The sequence below is a fragment of the Eurosta solidaginis genome, chromosome 5, assembly GCF_040869045.1.
Source record: "Eurosta solidaginis isolate ZX-2024a chromosome 5, ASM4086904v1, whole genome shotgun sequence".
Taxonomy (NCBI): domain Eukaryota; kingdom Metazoa; phylum Arthropoda; class Insecta; order Diptera; family Tephritidae; genus Eurosta; species Eurosta solidaginis.
The window spans coordinates 72319437-72339898 of NC_090323.1; positions in this window are offsets into that span (position 1 = coordinate 72319437).

Consider the following 20462-nt stretch of genomic DNA (forward strand, 5'->3'; position numbering starts at 1 on the left):
ACATTGCTGCCTTCAACATCTTCAGAAAGTCAACCGTTTCTCTAAGTGTAGGAAGAAAAGTTGTTCTTCCCGTTTATTACTTATTACCTTTCCACGAACATACCAAGGGAGTTATGAAAAAGATTCAATGTTGAATTTTTTCGCATGACAAAATTTTGTATGGCCTTAAAATAAACATAGTCGGTTTTGTAGAACTAGGAGCCGACCCATACTAATGTACATGTATATGAGAGAGTTTGTGTTATAAAGTATCTCAAGCCAGCTAAGCATTACAAAAGTGTTTAAGGAAAAGATGAAAGCATATAATTTTCAGACCTCAAATAAAAATATTAACAAAATACACAGCAGGCAAAGCATTTCTTTCAGTCTGTAACTATCAGTCAGATAAAACTAATTCAAGCAGAAGAAAAAAGGCATATAATAATAATATTATGATATTAAGGCCCACTTGCAGAATGGCAAGTCATTTTTTAAGCTCAGAGTTAACTTAAAAAATTTGTCAAAACTTAATGAATTTAACCAATCATATTTGCTCTAGGCTAAAAAGGTAACTTGCCTATCTGCAAGTGGGCTTTAGTTTTACTTTCATAACATCGGGAACTATTCGTAAGTATTTAAAAGACTTTTTTGCTATCTTGTCTTAAGTTATTGATGTTGCATCGAATCAAAGAACGTATAAGTTGGAACACAATATAGTTCGATTGCATTCTGCAACGTGATGAAGTTCAACTTTCAAAGTTCAAACGAACATACTCGCCATTTTTATTTGAAATCAACAAAATCACTTGTAGCTTCATGTATGTGCGAATTTATTCATTTTTCACAAAACTTAATCAATTCATGTGTTTGTTCGTTTGTTTCAACAATGATTACATTGATCAGAAGGAAAAAAGCAGAAACAAAGACTCAATGTGCAACCGTGACTGGACAATTCAAGAAAATAAGAACAATAACGAGCGAAATTAACGTAACAAATAATATTTATTTTTATATTTCAGTCTTTAAAAAAGAATAATGCATAGGTTGGAACATACGATTTTATTATGAATATTAAAAACATATTTTTTTTTCACAAAATTTTTTATAAAAGAAAAAGAAAATGTGCAATTTTTGTACCTTTGATTGCTTAAATATCGTAAATACGTTTATTCATTTGTTCTAACAGAAACACTTGGTCGTCTGACATTTCTTAAAGTATTGATTGTTATAAGTTCGCCATGTTGTTGTTGTTGTTGTTGTTGTTGTAGCGATAAGGTTGCTACCCGAAGGCTTTGGGGAGTGTTATCGATGTGATGGTCCTTTGCCGGATACAAATCCGGTACGCTCCGGTACCATAGCACCATTAATGTGCTAGCCCGACCATCTCGGGAACGATTTATGTGGCCACATTAAACCTTCAGGCCATTCCCTCCCTCCCTACCCTCAAGTTCCATGAGGAGCTTGGGGTCGCCAGAGCCTCGTCTGTTAGTGAAACAGGATTCGCCGCAGATAGGTGAGGTTGACAATTGGGTTTGGAGAAGCTATATATTGCGCTGGCAACCTGAAGGGTTGCGCTACACAGCCCCTTGAATCTGGTATTTTAGTCGCCTCTTACGACAGGCATACCTACCGCGGGTATATTCTGATCCCCTAACCCGCTGGGGTATAAGTTCGCCATCGTTAGTGATTGTCGTGATTTAATTTTATTCTACACCAGCCTTCGTTTGATCCATGGAGCTATTCTTGTTATTGCTGTCGGGCTGTGAATGATGACAGTTATCTTAATAGTTATGTTCGGATCCTAAAAACGATTGAAAGTTTACTTATTCCAGTGGACTTCCGCCTGAAGCTTACTTTTTTGATAGCTTAGACGAATCCCTAAAGAATTCGAGTAGATTTCAGCCCGCATACCAGAAAACGTCTTGCAGCCGTCACTGCAGATTTGCATGTCGTTATAAGCTGCGATCGAATAATATCGCCACTGCTCTCATGACTGCAGTTTGTGAGGATAAGAGATTTTTTAATGCTATACCTTTCCAACCTGAGTATACAGAGCTTGAAGTAATACCTTAGGTAGGCTGCAAATAAAAGGAACATTACTTTTACCAAAATATTTAATATGTGTGAAACGCACAGATGGTTAATGAAATAATTGGTACAGTTTTCTACATTAAGCCCTTATTGAACACAATCTTCCATACAAAATAAGAATTCCTAATTATTTCATTATTGCTTTATTGAATGCCTAATTGGGTCAAAAATGTTGTACGTTTTGCTTGATGGGTTAGATTTTATTGTCAGTGTAACAAATGACTATCAAAAAAAAGTAAGGAAGGCTAAGTTCGGGTGTAACCGAACATCACATACTCAGCTGAGAACTTTGGAGACAAAATAAGGGAAAATCACCATGTAGGAAAATTAACCTAGGGTAACCCTGGAATGTGTTTGTATGACATGGTTATCAAAAGGAAGGCATTAAAGGGTATTTTAAAAGGGAGTAGGCCATAGTTATATAGGTGGACCGCCTTTTCGAGATATCGCCATAAAGGTGGACCAGGGGTGACTCTAGAATGTGTTTGTACGATATGGGTATCAAACGAAAGGTGTTAATGAGTATTTTAAAAGGGAGTGGTGGTAGTTGTATGTGTGAAGGCGTTTTCGAGATATTGATCAAAATGTGGACCAGGGTAACCCAGAACATCGTCTGTCGGGTACCGCTAATTTATTTATATATGTAATACCACGAGCAGTATTCCTGCGAGATTCCAAAGGCTTTTGATTTCGCCCTGCAGAGCTTTTTCATTTTCTTCTACTTAATATGGTAGGTGTCACACCCATTTTACAAAGTTTTTTCTAAATTTATATTGCGCGTCAAACAACCAATCCAATTACCGTGTTTCATCCCTTTTTTCGTATTTGTCATAGAATTATGGCATTTTTTTCATTTTTCGAAATTTTCGATATCGAAAAAGTGGGTGTGGTTATATTCCGATTTCGTTCATTTTAAATGACAATCTGAGACGGGTGCCTAGAAACTTACATACCAAATTTCATTAAGATGCCTCAAAATTTACTCAAGTTATGGTGTTTACGGACGGACGGACGGACGGACATGGCTAAATGAATTTCTTTTTTCGCCCAGATCTATATCTATCTCGATTAGTTTATGCCGTTACGGATTACCGTTATGCGAACAAAGTTAATATACTCTGTGAGCTCTGGTCATCTCAGTATAATAAATTACATTGTGGATAAAACGAGTGTGATATCTTTTCTGTCAACCGCCTGACAGATGTTCAATATGGCTACTTTGTTTTGACAGGCTGTTCAATATGGCGGCGCCTATCCTCAGCGGGTGATAGAAAGGAATACAGAATGAGACAGCGTAGTCAACAAAAAATCAGGTGATCCATTCTGTTTGTAATTTTGACGTCTATGCAGAAGTTATCACACTTGGCTTATCCACAATTATAAATTATCTTTAATACGGAGAATAGAAAAACACCAAAAATATTAAACATTTTATTTTCGCTGGATCTGCAGCAATAGACAATATGTCTTTTACAAAAATAGGCACATGTTTGGTGAAGTGCAACAACATACGTTTTGTTTTTAGCGCCTTAATAGTTAACAAGAATATCCATTTTAACTATTTATTGTAAAAGCGTAATATTTTTTTGCGGCTGCTGGCAGCTGTTCGCTTAATGAAGCAAGCGATCCTGAGTGAAGAGAAAAACTAAATTATTTCACTAAACAAAATTGTGATTCGATAAGTTTCTGTGCGAAATTGGTATAAGACTTTAAAGTGCCGTTTCATTCCATGCACGGCCGAGGGTGTTAAGTCGGAGAATAGAAACTCGATAAAATTTAGTCTAATATCTTATACTTAAATTAGTGAACCATTGGATCATATAAACAAAAATTAAGCAATTTCCTCATTGCGTAACGTTACAAGGTGGCAGCATGGGACAGCTGATTATAAACTTTTTTTATTTGATTTGATACATCAACTTCCGGCGCAGTACGATTTTGAAATTTGTCCATCGAATTTACAAAAAAAAAGTACATGGAATTTTTATTTATGTTTGCAGATATGGCACCATACCGCCACCTTTTATCGTTCCGCCATGCAATTTCCTTTTCTCAATATTTTAGAAATTTGAGCAGATTCTAAATTTTGGTAAAAGGTCTAAACTACTTAGAAAAATTAAATACACAGTTTTTATTATTTTGACCCATTAGGAAAATATTGGTGGTAGCACGCTTGTTTCAAGCTTATTCATTGGTAAAATGCTTACTGAGATATTTTAATATTTTATTTCTATTTCGTGAAAACACCCATTTAAATCCGTTTTTTTCTCGAACTGAAATGTGGCAGAGAAAATTGTTGCAATCATTTTAAAGGAAATACCGTTGACAGAACTCAACAAGTATCATACACTGTAAATAAAAATTTCAAAGTAAACAGCAAAAAGCGGAAAAAGTGCAGAAAAAGTTATGGCGATTCATAAGAAAAATATAATGCAATGTCATGTCGCATTTGGTAAATGCTTATTATGTAGTGTGTTGAATAAAATGTTGCATGCTGCACTCTATTTCAGCAGAACACAAATACAAATATAATAACCATACCAAATGCATAAATCGTGGGTAGGGGATGCGTATTCCGTTCGTCTATAAAAATATAGTAATTAAATTTTTAAGAAATAAGGTGGTTAGCACCGGCTTGTGAAAATTGTTATTCAATTATTTTTTGTTTGTTTATTATTAATACTAATTTAAAAACAAGTAGGGAAGGCTAAGTTTGGGTGTAACCGAACATAACATACTCAGTTGAGAGCTATGGAGACAAAATAAGGAAAATCAATCTGGGGTAACCCTGGAATGTGGTTGTATAACATGTGTATCAAATGAAAGGTATTAAAGAGTATTTTAAGAGAGAGTAGGCCATAGTTCTATGGATGAACGCCATTTAGGGATATCGCCATAAAGGTAGACCAGGGCTGACTCTAGAATTTGTTTGTACGATATGGGTATCAAATGAAAGGTGTTACTGAGCATTTTAAGAGGGAGTGGGCCTTAGGTCTATCGGTGGACGCCTTTTCGAGATGTCCCCATTAAGGTGGACCAGGGGTGATTCTATAATGTGTTTGTACGATATGGGTATCAAATGAAAGCTGTTAATGAGTATTTTGAAAAGGAGTGATCCTTAGTTCCATAGGTGGACGCCGTTTCGAGATATCGCCATAAAGGTGGACCAGGGGTGTCTCTAGAATGTGTTTGTACGATATGGGAATCAAATGAAAGGTGTTACTGAGCATTTTAAGAGGGAGTGGGCATTAGGTCTATAGGTGGACGCCTTTTCGAGATATCGCCATTAGGGTGGGCCAGGGGTGACTCTAGAATGTTTATACGGTATGGGTATCAAGCGAAAGGTGTTACTGAGCATTTTAAGAGGGAGTGGGCATGAGGTCTATAGGTGGACGCCTTTTCGAGATATCGTCATTAGGGTGGGCCAGGGGTGACTCTAGAATGTGTTTGTACGATATGTGCATCAAACAAAAGGTGTTACTGAGCATTTTAAGAGGGAGTGGGCATTAGGTCTATAGGTGGACGCCCTTTTGAGATATCGCCATTAGGGTGGGCCAGGGGTGACTCTAGAATGTTTGTACGATATGGGTATCAAACGAAAGGTGTTACTGAGCATTTTAAGAGGGAGTGAGCATTAGGTCTATAGGTGGACGCCTTTTCGAGATATCGCCATTAGGGTGGGCCAGGGGTGACTCTAGAATGTGTTTGTACGATATGGGTATCAAATGAAAGGTGGTAAGGAGTATTTTAAAAGGGAGTAATCCTTAGTTCTATAGGTGGACGCCTTTTCGAGATATCGCCATAAAGGTGGACCAAGGGTGACTCTAGAATCTTTGTACGATATGGGTATCAAACGAAAGGTGTTACTGAGCATTTTAAGAGGGAGTGGGCATTAGGTCTATAGGTGGACGCCTTTTCGAGATATCGCCATTAGGGTGGGCCAGGGTGACTCTAGAATGTGTTTGTACGATATGGGTATCAAATGAAAGGTGGTAATGAGTATTTTAAAAGGGAGTAATCCTTAGTTCTATAGGTGGACGCCTTTTCGAGATATCGCCATAAAGCTGGACCAAGGGTGACTCTAGAATGTTTGTACGGTATGGGTATCAAACGAAAGGTGTTACTGAGCATTTTAAGAGGGAGTGGGCATTAGGTCTATAGGTGGACGCCTTTTCGAGATATCGCCATTAGGGTGGGCCAGGGTGACTCTAGAATGTGTTTGTACGATATGGGTATCAAATGAAAGGTGGTAATGAGTATTTTAAAAGGGAGTAATCCGTAGTTCTATAGGTGGACGCCTTTTCGAGATATCGCCATTAGGGTGGGCCAGGTGTGACTCTAGAATGTTTGTACGATATGGGTATCAAACGAAAGGTGTTACTGAGCATTTTAAGAGGGAGTGGGCATTAGGTCTATAGGTGGACGCCTTTTCGAGATATCGCCATTAGGGTGGGACAGGGGTGACTATAGAATGTTTGTACGATATGGGTATCAAACGAAAGGTGTTACTGAGCATTTTAAGAGGGAGTGGACATTAGGTCTATAGGTGGACGCCTTTTCGAGATATCGCCATTAGGGTGGGCCAGGGGTGACTCTAGAATGTTTGTACGATATGGGTATCAAACGAAAGGTGTTACTGAGCAATTTAAGAGGGAGTGGACATTAGGTCTATAGGTGGACGCCTTTTCGAGATATCGCCATTAGGGTGGGCCAGGGTGACTCTAGAATGTGTTTGTACGATATGGGTATCAAATGAAAGGTTGTAATGAGTATTTTAAAAGGGAGTAATCCTTAGTTCTATAGGTGGACGCCTTTTCGAAATATCGCCATTAGGGTGGGCCAGGTGTGACTCTAGAATGTTTGTACGATATGGGTATCAAACGAAAGCTGTTACTGAGCATTTTAAGAGGGAGTGGGCATTAGGTCTATAGGTGGACGCCTTTTCGAGATATCGCCATTAGGGTGGGCCAGGGGTGACTCTAGAATGTTTGTACGATATGGGTATCAAACGAAAGGTGTTACTGAACATTTTAAGAGGGAGTGGACACTAGGTCTATAGGTGGACGTCTTTTCGAGATATCGCCATTAGGGTGGGCCAGGTGTGACTCTAGAATGTTTGTACGATATGGGTATCAAACGAAAGGTGTTACTGAGCATTTTAAGAGGGAGGGGGCATTAGGTCTATAGGTGGACGCCTTTTCGAGATATCGCCATTAGGGTGGGACAGGGGTGACTCTGGTATGTTTTTGTACGATATGGATATCAAATTAAAGGTATTAATGAGGGTTTTAAAAGCGAGTGGCCCTTAGATGTATATGTGAAGGCGTTCTCGCGATATCGACCAAAATGTGGACCAGGTGATCCAGAAAATCAACTGTCGGGTACTGCTAATTTATTTATATATGCAATACCACTAACAGTATTCCTGCCAAGATTCCAAGGGCTGTTGATTTCGCCTTGTAGAACTTTTTCATTTTCTTCTACTTAATATGGTAGGTGTCACACCCATTTTACAAAGTTTTTTCCAAAGTTATATTTTGCGTCCATAAACCAATCCAGTTACCATGTTTCATCACTTTTTCGTATTTGGTATAGAATTATGGCATTTTTTTCATTTTTCGTAATTTTCGATATCGATAAAGTGGGCGTGGTTATGGTCAGATTTCGCCCATTTTTTATACCAAGAAAAAGTGAGCTCAGGTAAGTACGTGGGCTAAGTTTAGTAAAGATATATCGGATTGTGCTCAAGTTATTGTGTTAATGGCCGAGCGGAAGGACAGACGGGGGACTGTGTATAAAAACTGGGCGTGGCTTCCACCGATTTCGCCCATTTTCACAGAGAACAGTTACCGCCATAGAATCTATGCTCCTACCAAATTTGAGAAGGATTGGTAAATTTTTGTTCGACTTATGGCAATAAAAGTATTCTAGACAAACTAAATGAAAATGGGCGGAGCCACGCCCATTTTGAAATTTTCTTTTATTTTTGTATTTTGTTGCATCATATCATTACTGGAGTTGAATTTTGACTTAATTTACTTATATACAGTAAAGATATTAAATTTTATGTTAAAATTTGAATTTAAAAAATTTTTTTTTTAAAAAGTGGGCGTGTTCTTCATCCAATTTTGCTAATTTTTATTTAGCACATATAGAGTAATAGTAGTAACGTTCCTGCCAAATTTCATCATGATATCTTCAACGACTGCCAAATGACAGCTCGCAAAACTTTTAAATTACCTTCTTGTAAAAGTCGGCGGTGCCACGCCGATTGTCCAAAATCTTACTAATTTTCTATTCTGCGTCATAACGTCAACCCATCTACCAAGTTTCGTCGCTTTATCTGTCTTTTGTAATGAGTTATCGCGCTTTTTCGGCTTTTCGAAATATTCGATATCGAAAAAGTGGGCGTGGTTATAGTCCGATATCGTTCATTTTAAATAGCGATCTGAGATGAGTGCTCAGGAACCTACATACCAAATTTCATCAAGATACCTCAAAATTTACTCAAGTTATCGTGTTAACGGACGGACGGACGGACGGACGGACATGGCTCAATCAAATTTTTTTTCGATCCTGATTATTTTGATATATGGAAGTCTATATCTATCTCGATTCCTTTATATATGTACAACCAACCGTTATCCAATCAAACTTAATATACTCTGTGAGCTCTGCTCAACTGAGTATAATTACCATACTACTACAAACTTAGCGATTTCAAAAGGGAAAATGCTCGATGTCCTAATATAAACCTACTCACCAGTGATGATTTTTGTAGTTGTTTTGATGTTTTGGAAAACATTGCTTCGACTAGAAGTTCACATATAGTACAGAGATCAATCCCATATTAGAACAAGAAACATTGGTTTCAATGCGGCCAGTGGAGCAAAAAGTAGAAATCTGAAACTATCGATAATCGGCACCATTGATAATGTACCATATTTCACACCCTAATTCAAAAAAGGTCAAAACTCAAACAAATTATAAATAGATTTTTTAGCAGGAGTCGATCCATAAAAACATCGCGACATAAAACATACATTTTTTTTCCATGAAAACCATCTTCAGCTAAAAGACTTTGGTTAGTCCTATTTTTGTGAAAACTTAGTTAATTTTGAGTTATACCGAAGCTTTCAACCCAAAGGTATTTGAGCTGTGATTCTTTTTGATTTAGGGTGCGATATATCCTGGCAAACCATCGTTATCGATTGATATTAGAAAGAAAGATATAAATATACACTGTGTTCGAAATAATTGCAGTGGCAAGTAAGAAGGGTCCTAAATGAGGAAAATGAGCAGTGAAGTTCTTTTTCGGTTTTAATCCGTATTTAGTTTAATTTCCTAGCTTGCAAGCTTTCGAAGAGTATAGTTAAATTTGTAAATAAAATTGATAAGTTCTTAAAATGAATGAAAATGTGTCAAGTTAAGAGTTAATAGCAATATTTAGTATTTTGCAACGTAAGAAACGTGTTTCATTATAAAGTTACAATAAACTATGAAATTTATAGCTAACGATTGGTACCACTTAAAATTATTAAACTTTGTTACGCTTCGTTCCAATTACTTAAAAAAACGACTACTTCGATTGCACTGCATTTTTTTTATACTCAGTTGAGCAGAGCTCACAGAGTATATTAAGTTTGATTGGATAACGGTTGGTTGTACATATATAAAGGAATCGAGATAGATATAGACTTCCATATATCAAAATAATCAGGATCGAAAAAAAATTTGACTGAGCCATGTCCGTCCGTCCGTCCGTCCGTCCGTCCGTCCGTCCGTCCGTTAACACGATAACTTGAGTAAATTTTGAGGTATCTTGATGAAATTTGGTATGTAGGTTCCTGAGCACTCATCTCAGATCGCTATTTAAAATGAACGATATCGGACTATAACCACGCCCACTTTTTCGATATCGAAAATTTCGAAAAACCGAAAAAATGCGATAATTCATTTCCAAAGGCGGTTAAAGCCATGAAACTTGGTATATGGGTTGCCGTTATGACGCAGAATAGAAAACTAGTAAGATTTTGGACAATGGGCGTGGCACCGCCCACTTTTACAAGAAGGTAATTTAAAAGTTTTGCAAGCTGTAATTTGGCAGTCGTTGAAGATATCATGATGAAATTTGGCAGGAACGTTACTACTATTACTATATATGTGCTAAATAAAAATTAGCAAAATTGGATGAAGAACACGCCCACTTTTAAAAAATTTTTTTTTTTAAATTCAAATTTTAACAAAAAAGTTAATATCTTTACTGTATATAAGTAAATTAAGTCAAAATTCAACTCCAGTAATGATATGATGCAACAAAATCCAAAAATAAAAGAAAATTTCAAAATGGGCGTGGCTCCGCCCATTTTCATTTAGTTTGTCTAGAATACTTTTAATGCCATAAGTCGAACAAAAATTTACAAATCCTTCTGAAATTTGGTAGGAGCATAGATTCTGTGACGGTAACTGTACTCTGTGAAAATGGGCGAAATCGGTGGAAGCCACGCCCAGTTTTTATACACAGTGCACCGTCTGTCCTTCCGCTTGGCCGTTAACACAATAACTTGAGCAAAAACCGATATATCTTTACTAAACTTAGCCCACGTACTTATCTGAACTCACTTTATCTTGGTATAAAAAATGGCCGAAATCCGACCATAACCACGCCCACTTTATCGATAACAAAAATTACGAAAAATGAAAAAAATGCCATAATTCTATACCAACTACGAAAAAAGGGATGAAACATGGTAACTGGATTGGTTTATTGACGCAAAATATAACTTTGGAAAAAACTTTGTAAAATGGGTGTGACACCTACCATATTAAGTAGAAGAAAATGAAAAAGTTCTACAAGGCGAAATCAACAGCCCTTGGAATCTTGGCAGGAATACTGTTAGTGGTATTGCATATATAAATAAATTAGCAGTACCCGACAGATGATTTTCTGGATCACCTGGCCCACATTTTGGTCGATATCGCGAGAACGCCTTCACATATATATCTAAGGGCCACTCGCTTTTAAAACCCTCATTAATACTTTTAATTTGATATCCATATCGTACAAACACATTCTAGAATCACCCTGGCCCACCCTAATGGCGATATCTCGAAAAGGCGTCCACCTATAGACCTAATGCCCACTCCCTCTTAAAATGCTCAGTAACACCTTTCGTTTGATACCCATATCGTACAAACATTCTAGAGTCACCCCTGGCCCACCCTAATGGCGATATCTCGAAAAGGCGACCACCTATATACCTAATGTCCACTCCCTCTTAAAATGCTCAGTAACACCTTTCGTTTGATACCCATATCGTACAAACATTCTAGAGTCACCCTGGCCCATCCTAATGGCGATATCTCGAAAAGGCGTCCACATATAGACCTAATGCCCACTCCTTCTTAAAATGCTCAGTAACACCTTTCGTTTGATACCCATATCGTACAAACATTGTAGAGTCACCCTTGGTCCACCTTTATGGCGATATCTCGAAAAGGCGTCCACCTATAGAACTAAGGATTACTCCCTTTTAAAATACTCATTACCACCTTTCATTTGATACCCATATCGTACAAACACATTCTAGAGTCACCCTGGCCCACCCTAATGGCGATATCTCGAAAAGGCGTCCACCTATAGACCTAATGCCCACTCCCTCTTAAAATGCTCAGTAACACCTTTCGTTTGATACCCATATCGTACAAACATTCAAGAGTCACCCTGGCCCATCCTAATGGCGATATCTCGAAAAGGCGTCCACATATAGACCTAATGCCCACTCCTTCTTAAAATGCTCAGTAACACCTTTCGTTTGATACCCATATCGTACAAACATTGTAGAGTCACCCTTGGTCCACCTTTATGGCGATATCTCGAAAAGGCGTCCACCTATAGAACTAAGGATTACTCCCTTTTAAAATACTCATTACCACCTTTCATTTGATACCCATATCGTACAAACACATTCTAGAGTCACCCTGGCCCACCCTAATGGCGATATCTCGAAAAGGCGTCCACCTATAGACCTAATGCCCACTCCCTCTTAAAATGCTCAGTAACACCTTTCGTTTGATACCCATATCGTACAAACATTCTAGAGTCACCCCTGGCCCACCCTAATGGCGATATCTCGAAAAGGCGTCCACCTATAGACCTAATGCCCACTCCCTCTTAAAATGCTAAGTAACACCTTTCGTTTGATACCCATATCGTACAAACATTCTAGAGTCACCCTGGCCCATCCTAATGGCGATATCTCGAAAAGGCGTCCACATATAGACCTAATGCCCACTCCTTCTTAAAATGCTCAGTAACACCTTTCGTTTGATACCCATATCGTACAAACATTGTAGAGTCACCCTTGGTCCACCTTTATGGCGATATCTCGAAAAGGCGTCCACCTATAGAACTAAGGATTACTCCCTTTTAAAATACTCATTACCACCTTTCATTTGATACCCATATCGTACAAACACATTCTAGAGTCACCCTGGCCCACCCTAATGGCGATATCTCGAAAAGGCGTCCACCTATAGACCTAATGCCCACTCCCTCTTAAAATGCTCAGTAACACCTTTCGTTTGATACCCATATCGTACAAACATTCTGGAGTCACCCCTGGCCCACTCTAATGGCGATATCTCGAAAAGGCGTCCACCTATAGACCTAATGCCCACTCCCTCTTAAAATGCTCAGTAATACATTTCGTTTGATATCCATATCGTACAAACATTCTAGAGTCACCCTTGGTCCACGTTTATGGCGATATCTCGAAAAGGCGTCCACCTATAGAACTAAGGATTACTCCCTTTTAAAATACTCATTACCACCTTTCATTTGATACCCATATCGTACAAAAACATTCTAGAGTCACCCCTTTCCCACCCTAATGGCGATATCTCGAAAAGGCGTCCACCTATAGACCTAATGCCCACTCCCTCTTAAAATGCTCAGTAACACCTTTCGTTTGATACCCATATCGTACAAACATTCTAGAGTCACCCCTGGCTCACCCTAATGGCGATATCTCGAAAAGGCGTCCACCTATAGACCTAATGCCCACTCCATCTTAAAATGATCAGTAACACCTTTCGTTTGATACCCATATCGTACAAACACATTCTAGAGTCACCCCTGGCCCACCCTAATGACGATACCTCGAAAAGGCGTCCACCTATAGACCTCACGCCCACTTCCTCTTAAAATGCTCAGTAGCACCTTTCGTTTGATACCCATATCGTACAAACATTCTAGAGTCACCATTGGTCCACCTTTATAGCGATATCTCGAAAAGGCGTCCACCTATAGAACTAGGGATTACTCCCTTTTAAAATACTCATTACCATCTTTCATTTGATACCCATATCATACAAACACATTCTAGAGTCACCCCTGGCCCACCCTAATGGCGACATTTCGAAAAGACGTGCACCTATAGACCTAATGCCCACTCCCTCTTAAAATGCTCAGTAACACCTTTCATTTGATTCCCATATCGTACAACTAGAGACACCCCTGGTCCACCTTTATGGCGATATCTCGAAACGGCGTCCACCTATGGAACTAAGGATCACTGCTTTTCAAAATATTCATTAACAGCTTTCATTTGATACCCATATCGTACAAACATATTCTAGAGTCCCCCCTGGTCCACCTTTATGGCGATTTCTCGAAAAGGCGTTCACCTATAGAACTAAAGCCCATTCCCTTTTAAAATACTCATTATCACCTTTCATTTGATACCCATATCGTACAAACACATTCTAGAGTCAGCCCTGGTCCACCTTTATGGCGATATCCCTAAATGGCGTCCATCCATAGAACTATGGCCTACTCTCTCTTAAAATACTCTTTAATACCTTCCATTTGATACACATGTCATACAACCACATTCCAGGGTTACCCTAGGCTCATTTTCCTACATGGTGATTTTCCTTATTTTGTCTCCATAGCTCTCAACTGAGTATGTAATGTTCGGTTACACCCGAACTTAGCCTTCCTTACTTGTTTTTGGTTAAACTTCACGGAGCCGCAGTCAATATGAATAGAAAATTTGGAATAAAAAATTGCGCGATTTTTAATTCCTATTTAGAACCGTATCATAATTAAAATGAAAATTTTACCGACTCACCGCGAGACACATCAGTCACAGCACTTTTTGAACGGTCTAACAACCACACTACAATTCGCAGTCACATTACTGCCAGCTCCTCTTTACGTAGACGGCGGTAAGTAGTCCCAAAGAGAACTAAAGTCAATTGACGTTAGTTCTATTGACACTATTACACATCAGCTCAGTTTTATGACACAAAGTCTTATAAAATTGAGCGTACTTATAAACGATTTTCATACTTTTACTAAGAATGCTGCTTTCCATAAAGGAAAAACGTAAAGGGTGTTTTTTATGATGGGTAAATCTTTATTCTAGAGCCATATCAAGCGGCTTCGTATGTGGTATTTTGGAAGAAAAATAGCATTAAAATAGAGTTATTTGGTGCAAAGATGTTGCCTATTATGTATATTCGTCTAGGTTCCATTTAAATCTCTTATATATAAATGTGGGCGTGTTCCTTAATCGACTTCGTCCATTTTTTCAGCAGAGTATCTCAAAATATATTCAATCTATCGTGTTTATAGAGAGACGGGAGGACATGGCTTAATGCATTTTTTTCACCTTGTTCATTTGAATAAATGGAAGTAGATATTAATACCGACTAATTTATGCCGTTACAAGCCCCAGTAATACAGTCAAAGCTAATATACTTTGTAAGCTTTTCTCAGCTGAGTATAAAAATTAAAGAAATCCTCAAATAAGTGTCAATTAAGAAACTATATAACGATTTAAAATTAAATAGGAGAGCAATAGTAAACAGCTTTCTCACGACTTTAAATAATATTTTTTAACCTATGTTAGTCAAAAAATAAGGAATATTGCGAGATTGGTACTCCTAGTTATTCATCGAAAATACGTTAAAAAATGAAAGTCATATCGAGCGATTTTCATTCTCACAAAAGAAACGGATGTACTATAGATCGTTCTCCTTCACCGCAAATATTCAAGCAACTAACACTTTTTATAACCAGAAGCAACTCCATTACCGAAAGCACTAGTAAAAAAAAATGTCCTTACTTTAATTAAAATGTTCTCCATATCCAGAAAACATTTGGAACTTTATTCAAGTTGCAGTCATAAAACTTTACAAATCTCATCAAACTGCAAACTATTTATGCACTTACATTTACGAGAGGAAGCAAAGTTGTATCATAAACATAGGAAAGTAGAATTTCAGGAGGGGAGTCCGTCACATAGTTGGGCACCGTGGACTTATAATTAAAAATTATAATGGTATAAAAGATATAGATATAGACTTCCTTATATAACAATTATTAGCATTGATATAAATGTTGATTGGGCCAGATCTGCCTGTCCGATAACTTAAGCTAAAATTTGTACATATTTTAAAAATTTGTTATACTGGCTTAATGGACCCAGAATATATTGGTATCAAAAGTGGGCGAGCCGATCGAAAACCACGCCCACTTTTTCGATATCGATAAATTGATGAAACTTGACGACTGAGTTGTTTTTGATTATAAAGCAAAATATGTATTCAAAAGAAGAAAATTTCAAGGACTTTCAAGCTCTAAATCAAAAGCCGTTGAAGACATAATGTTGTAATTTGGCATGAAATCTGTCTCTGTCACCATATGTATATATGTACACTACGTGAAAAAAAATATATTTAGAAGAGCTCTTCAAATCAAATTCGAATTTGTACCTGATCAAAATCGGGAAGTGAATATATCTAAAGTTAAATTAGTTGTACGATTCAACATATTTAAAGTGAACGGGTAATGACACTCCGAAATTATTTTTAAATCTTACAGCATTTACACCATGCTTTCCAGTAATAATAAAAAATTTAGTGCCCAACTATGGACCGAAACATTAAGCAAATGCGAATAACTAACCAGCAGCCATACAAATTGGTTCATCAATAAAATGTGGCAAATAAAATTGGATGCATGACCAAACTAGCAGTCGGGCGGTGCGCAGCACGTGACTCAGCAACACTTGTCTTAGATCTGTTAAAAGCAAGTGAAATGAAGTAACCATCATCAATTTTTATAACGAAAAAGGCATTTCAACCCTCTTTTGCGGAATCATTGGCGGTTATCTTATAAGGAGTTGGCTGCTATGTACATGGTGCATAAAGTCAGACACTTCGAAAATAGGCTTTTGCATAAACAAGGGTAAAATACACATATTTGTACACTGCTTTCTTACTATTTATTGTTATTTGGCAATATGTGGGAAAGAAAAAGTAAAAAGGCGTATCGGGGCGTACTACAACTTCATCTTTATATCATATGATTTTGCAGCCAAGTCAGCTAGTTTGGTAAATTAAAACACACTTTACTTGTGCTTAATTAAAACTCCGTTAAAATAGTGCAAATACACGTAACAATCACAGGGAGATGCTGTGTATAAATTACGGCCGTTTATGCAATATGAGTTGGAGGGAGAGTCATAATCCATTTTGAGCAAACCCAGTCCATATAAGAGAAAAAATAAATAAATGTAGGGCGCTATAACCTTCGAAGAGATTTTGGACCGAGCTTATCTTCCAATTTGCGTCGCGCTCTTTTCAATTTTTATTAAAAATTGTCGGGGCGGACCTACTTGTTTACGCCGCCTCTGCCGCCTCTGCCGCCTCTTGCCAAACACTGCCGAGGGGCGACCACGTTATAAAAATTTTCTAGTTGAAAAAACTTTTTTCTAAAATTTGGATATTGCATTGGCCGGAGCGTGAACCTAGGATCTTCGGTATGGTAGGCGGGCACGCTACCATCATATCACGGTGGTCGCCATATATGAGATCTATATGAATAAACGTATATCAGGAAGTATGGAGTAAAAGTAAGACAATGTAACCCCAATATAGCAGGACTGGCACGATAAGTGGCTTTTAGATCGTGATTTTCCTTTGCCGAGAGAGGACTTTTCAATTGCCTACTTAATCCAAAGTAGCATATATTGCAAGCGTGATTATTCGCTGGATTCCTGGTTGGTGTTAATGCTTGTTCCCAAATAAACGACGTCTTTCTTACTTACTTAATTGGCGCTTAACCGTTTAAATGGTTATGGCCGTCCAACAGGGCGCGCCAGAAGCTTCTTCTCTCTGCCAACCTACGCCAGTTGGTCACTTCGAGGGAGTTTGAATCGTTTTCTACCTAGTTCTTCCAGCAGTGTGGGGGCCGCCCTCTACCTCTTCTTCCATAAGCGGGTTCCGATAGAAACACTTTCTTGGCCGGAGAGTCATCTTTCAGTCCAAAGTAGCATTTATTGGCAATAGTGATTCTTCGCTAGATTTCAGAGCTGATGTTGTTGTTGGTGTTAATGCTGATTCCCAAATAAAAGGAGTCTTTTGTTAATTCGAAATTATGGCTGCCAATATTAGCGTGGTTGCCAAGGCGCATATGCGCTGACTCTTTGCTCGATGACAGAAGGTACTTCGTTTTGTCTTCATTCACCATCAAACCCATCTTTACCGCTTCTTTTTCCAGTTTGGAGTAAGCAGAACTAACAGGGCGGGTGTTTAAGCCGATGATATCAATGTCGTCAGCCTATGCCAGAAATTACACGCTTTTATAAAATATTGTTCCAGAGCGGTTAAGTTCTGCAGGTAGTATAATTTTCTCCAGTATCAAATTAAATAAATCGCACGATAGGGGGCCACCCTGTCTGAAACCTCGTTTAGCTTCGAACGGCTCGGAGAGGTCCTTCCCAATTATGACTGAGCTGATTGCGTTGCTCAACGTCATTTTGCGCAGCCGTATAAGTTTTGCGGGGAAACCAAATTCTGACATAGCGACATATAGGCAGCTCCTCTTCGTGCTGTCGAAGGCGGCTTTAAATTTTGGCGCATTGTGAAAATCTGGTCGATGGTAGATTTACCAGGTGTAAAGCCGCACTGATAAGGTCCGATCATACGATTCACGGTGGGCTTCAATGTTTCGCCCAATATACTTGACAGGACCTTATATGCGATATTAATAAGGCTGATTCCGCGAAGTCTTGCATTATTTAAAAATTATGCATGCCAATAGTGGCGTAATTGCCAAGAAGAAAATGCGCTGACTCTTTGCTCGATGAGAGCAGGGTCTTTGGGAGGAAACATAAAGTCAGATAAAGTTGCATTTCCATCACAACGTGAAACTATTACGATACTGTCATCCGTTTATATCCCCTAAGGGTGAAATACCAACAAGGCACTTATTTATTTTTCGTTCAAGGTTCGAATTGAGCTCAAGGCCAGAACAATAATTTTTTTCTAATGATAATTATTGATATTTTTTAATTTTTCTAAATTTGAAAAATTGTATTTCGTTTTTGGAATAGTAAGAAGAAAATTTTTCAGACAACCTGCCAAAGCTGCGCAGATAGATCCATTTCGAAGGGTGCTAAGCCTTCATCATCAGTACGCTTTAGGCATGCTGCGCTAACCATTTAGCTATAAAGCGGTGGTTTTTTTGACTGGCAAATTTGCTACTTCTATTCCTTTTTACCAACTATATTTATTCAGTGTTGCGCCATCTGGTGCAAATCACTGATAATGCTGGATTTTTGTTTATTGTCAATTACTTTGTTTGACATTCCCAAGTGCTCATGGTTTATTAACAATTGTTTTTGTTTTTATCGGCCTATTGATAAATCATTCAAGGTTCGAATCGAGCTCAAGGCCAGAACAATAATTTTTCTTTTTTTTTTTTTCCTTTCCCCATTCCCCAGAGTAATAAGGATATACTCTCCATGTCCTCCGCTCGCTTCCTCGCTGTTATCCCTTTATCAAGTTTTTCTGGTTTTTCAAAAACCAACAAATTAAAGTTAATAAAGCGCACCTTATAATGTAAGGATATCCTTGGAGTAGAGTACTGTTATCTGCAAAAATTTATTTTTCTCCCCACTTATTTATTATTTTTTGAAGGCGTTATTATTGATGCTTTATCATATATTTTGTGTTACTGCTGCTCGTCCGAGTCCCTTTTTTCAACATTCGTTTTGAAACATTTTAATTTTTATCATAAACATGCTCTGCAACAAATCAGCGCTGTAATAAGAGTGAGAATATTGCATTATTTTGTGGGGATGAAGTCGGAAATGACGGTAATAGTGGACAACTAATAGTCGCAGGAAATAGTCGTAACAACAATGAGGGTAAACTGATGATGTGTATGGGGTGGTAGGAATTTAAGTTGTAGTGAATATTGGTGAATATCGGCGAGTGCACAAAGTAACTTTAGTGCTTTTTCTGAGTAATTTGCTCTGCTCGACTTCAAGACATTATAATTTGTGTATAACAAATAAGAAGTTTTCGCACAACCAGACATTATTAAATATAAAGGAAAACATACAAACTTTTGTAGCTTAGGGAAGTAAAGATTTGAGACAAGCAGTTCATTGAACTCATCAGCAGGCCAGTGATATGGCTACACAGAAAAGTATGACACATAACTTATGCATATCTTGAAAAGTACATGTGTTTGCTACCAATATTTTCAACTTCAATTGTGAAGTGTTCGTTCTGCCTCATTATACTCAGTTGAGCAGAGCTCACAGAGTATATTAAGTTTGATTGGATAACGGTTGGTTGTACATATATAAAGGAATCGAGATAGATATAGACTTCCATATATCAAAATAATCAGGATCGAAAAAAAATTTGATTGAGCCATGTCCGTCCGTCCGTTAACACGATAACTTGAGTAAATTTTGATGTATCTTGATGAAATTTGGTATGTAGGTTCCTGAGCACTCATCTCAGATCGCTATTTAAAATGAACGATATCGGACTATAACCACGCCCACTTTTTCGATATCGAAAATTTCGATAAACCGAAAAAGTGCGATAATTCATTACAAAAGACCGATAAAGCGACGAAACTTGGTAGATGAGTTGAACTTATGACGCAAAATAGAAAGTTAGTAAAACTTTGGACAATGGGCGTGGCACCGCCCACTTTTAAAAGAAGGTAATTTAAAAGTTTTGCAAGCTGTAATTTGGCAGTCGTTGAAGATATCATGATGAAATTTGGCAGGAACGTTACCCTTATTACTATATGTACGCTCAATAAAAATTAGCAAAATCGGAGAGGGACCACGCCCACTTTAAAAAAAAAAATTTTTTTAAGTAAAATTTTAACAAAAAATTTAATATCTTTACAGTATATAAGTAAATTATGTCAAGATTCAAATCCAGTAATGATATGGTGCAAAAAAATACAAAAATAAAAGAAAATTTAAAAATGGGCGTGGCTCCGCCCTTTTTCATTTAATTTGTCTAGGATACTTTTAACGCCACAAGTCGAACAAAAATTAACCAATCCT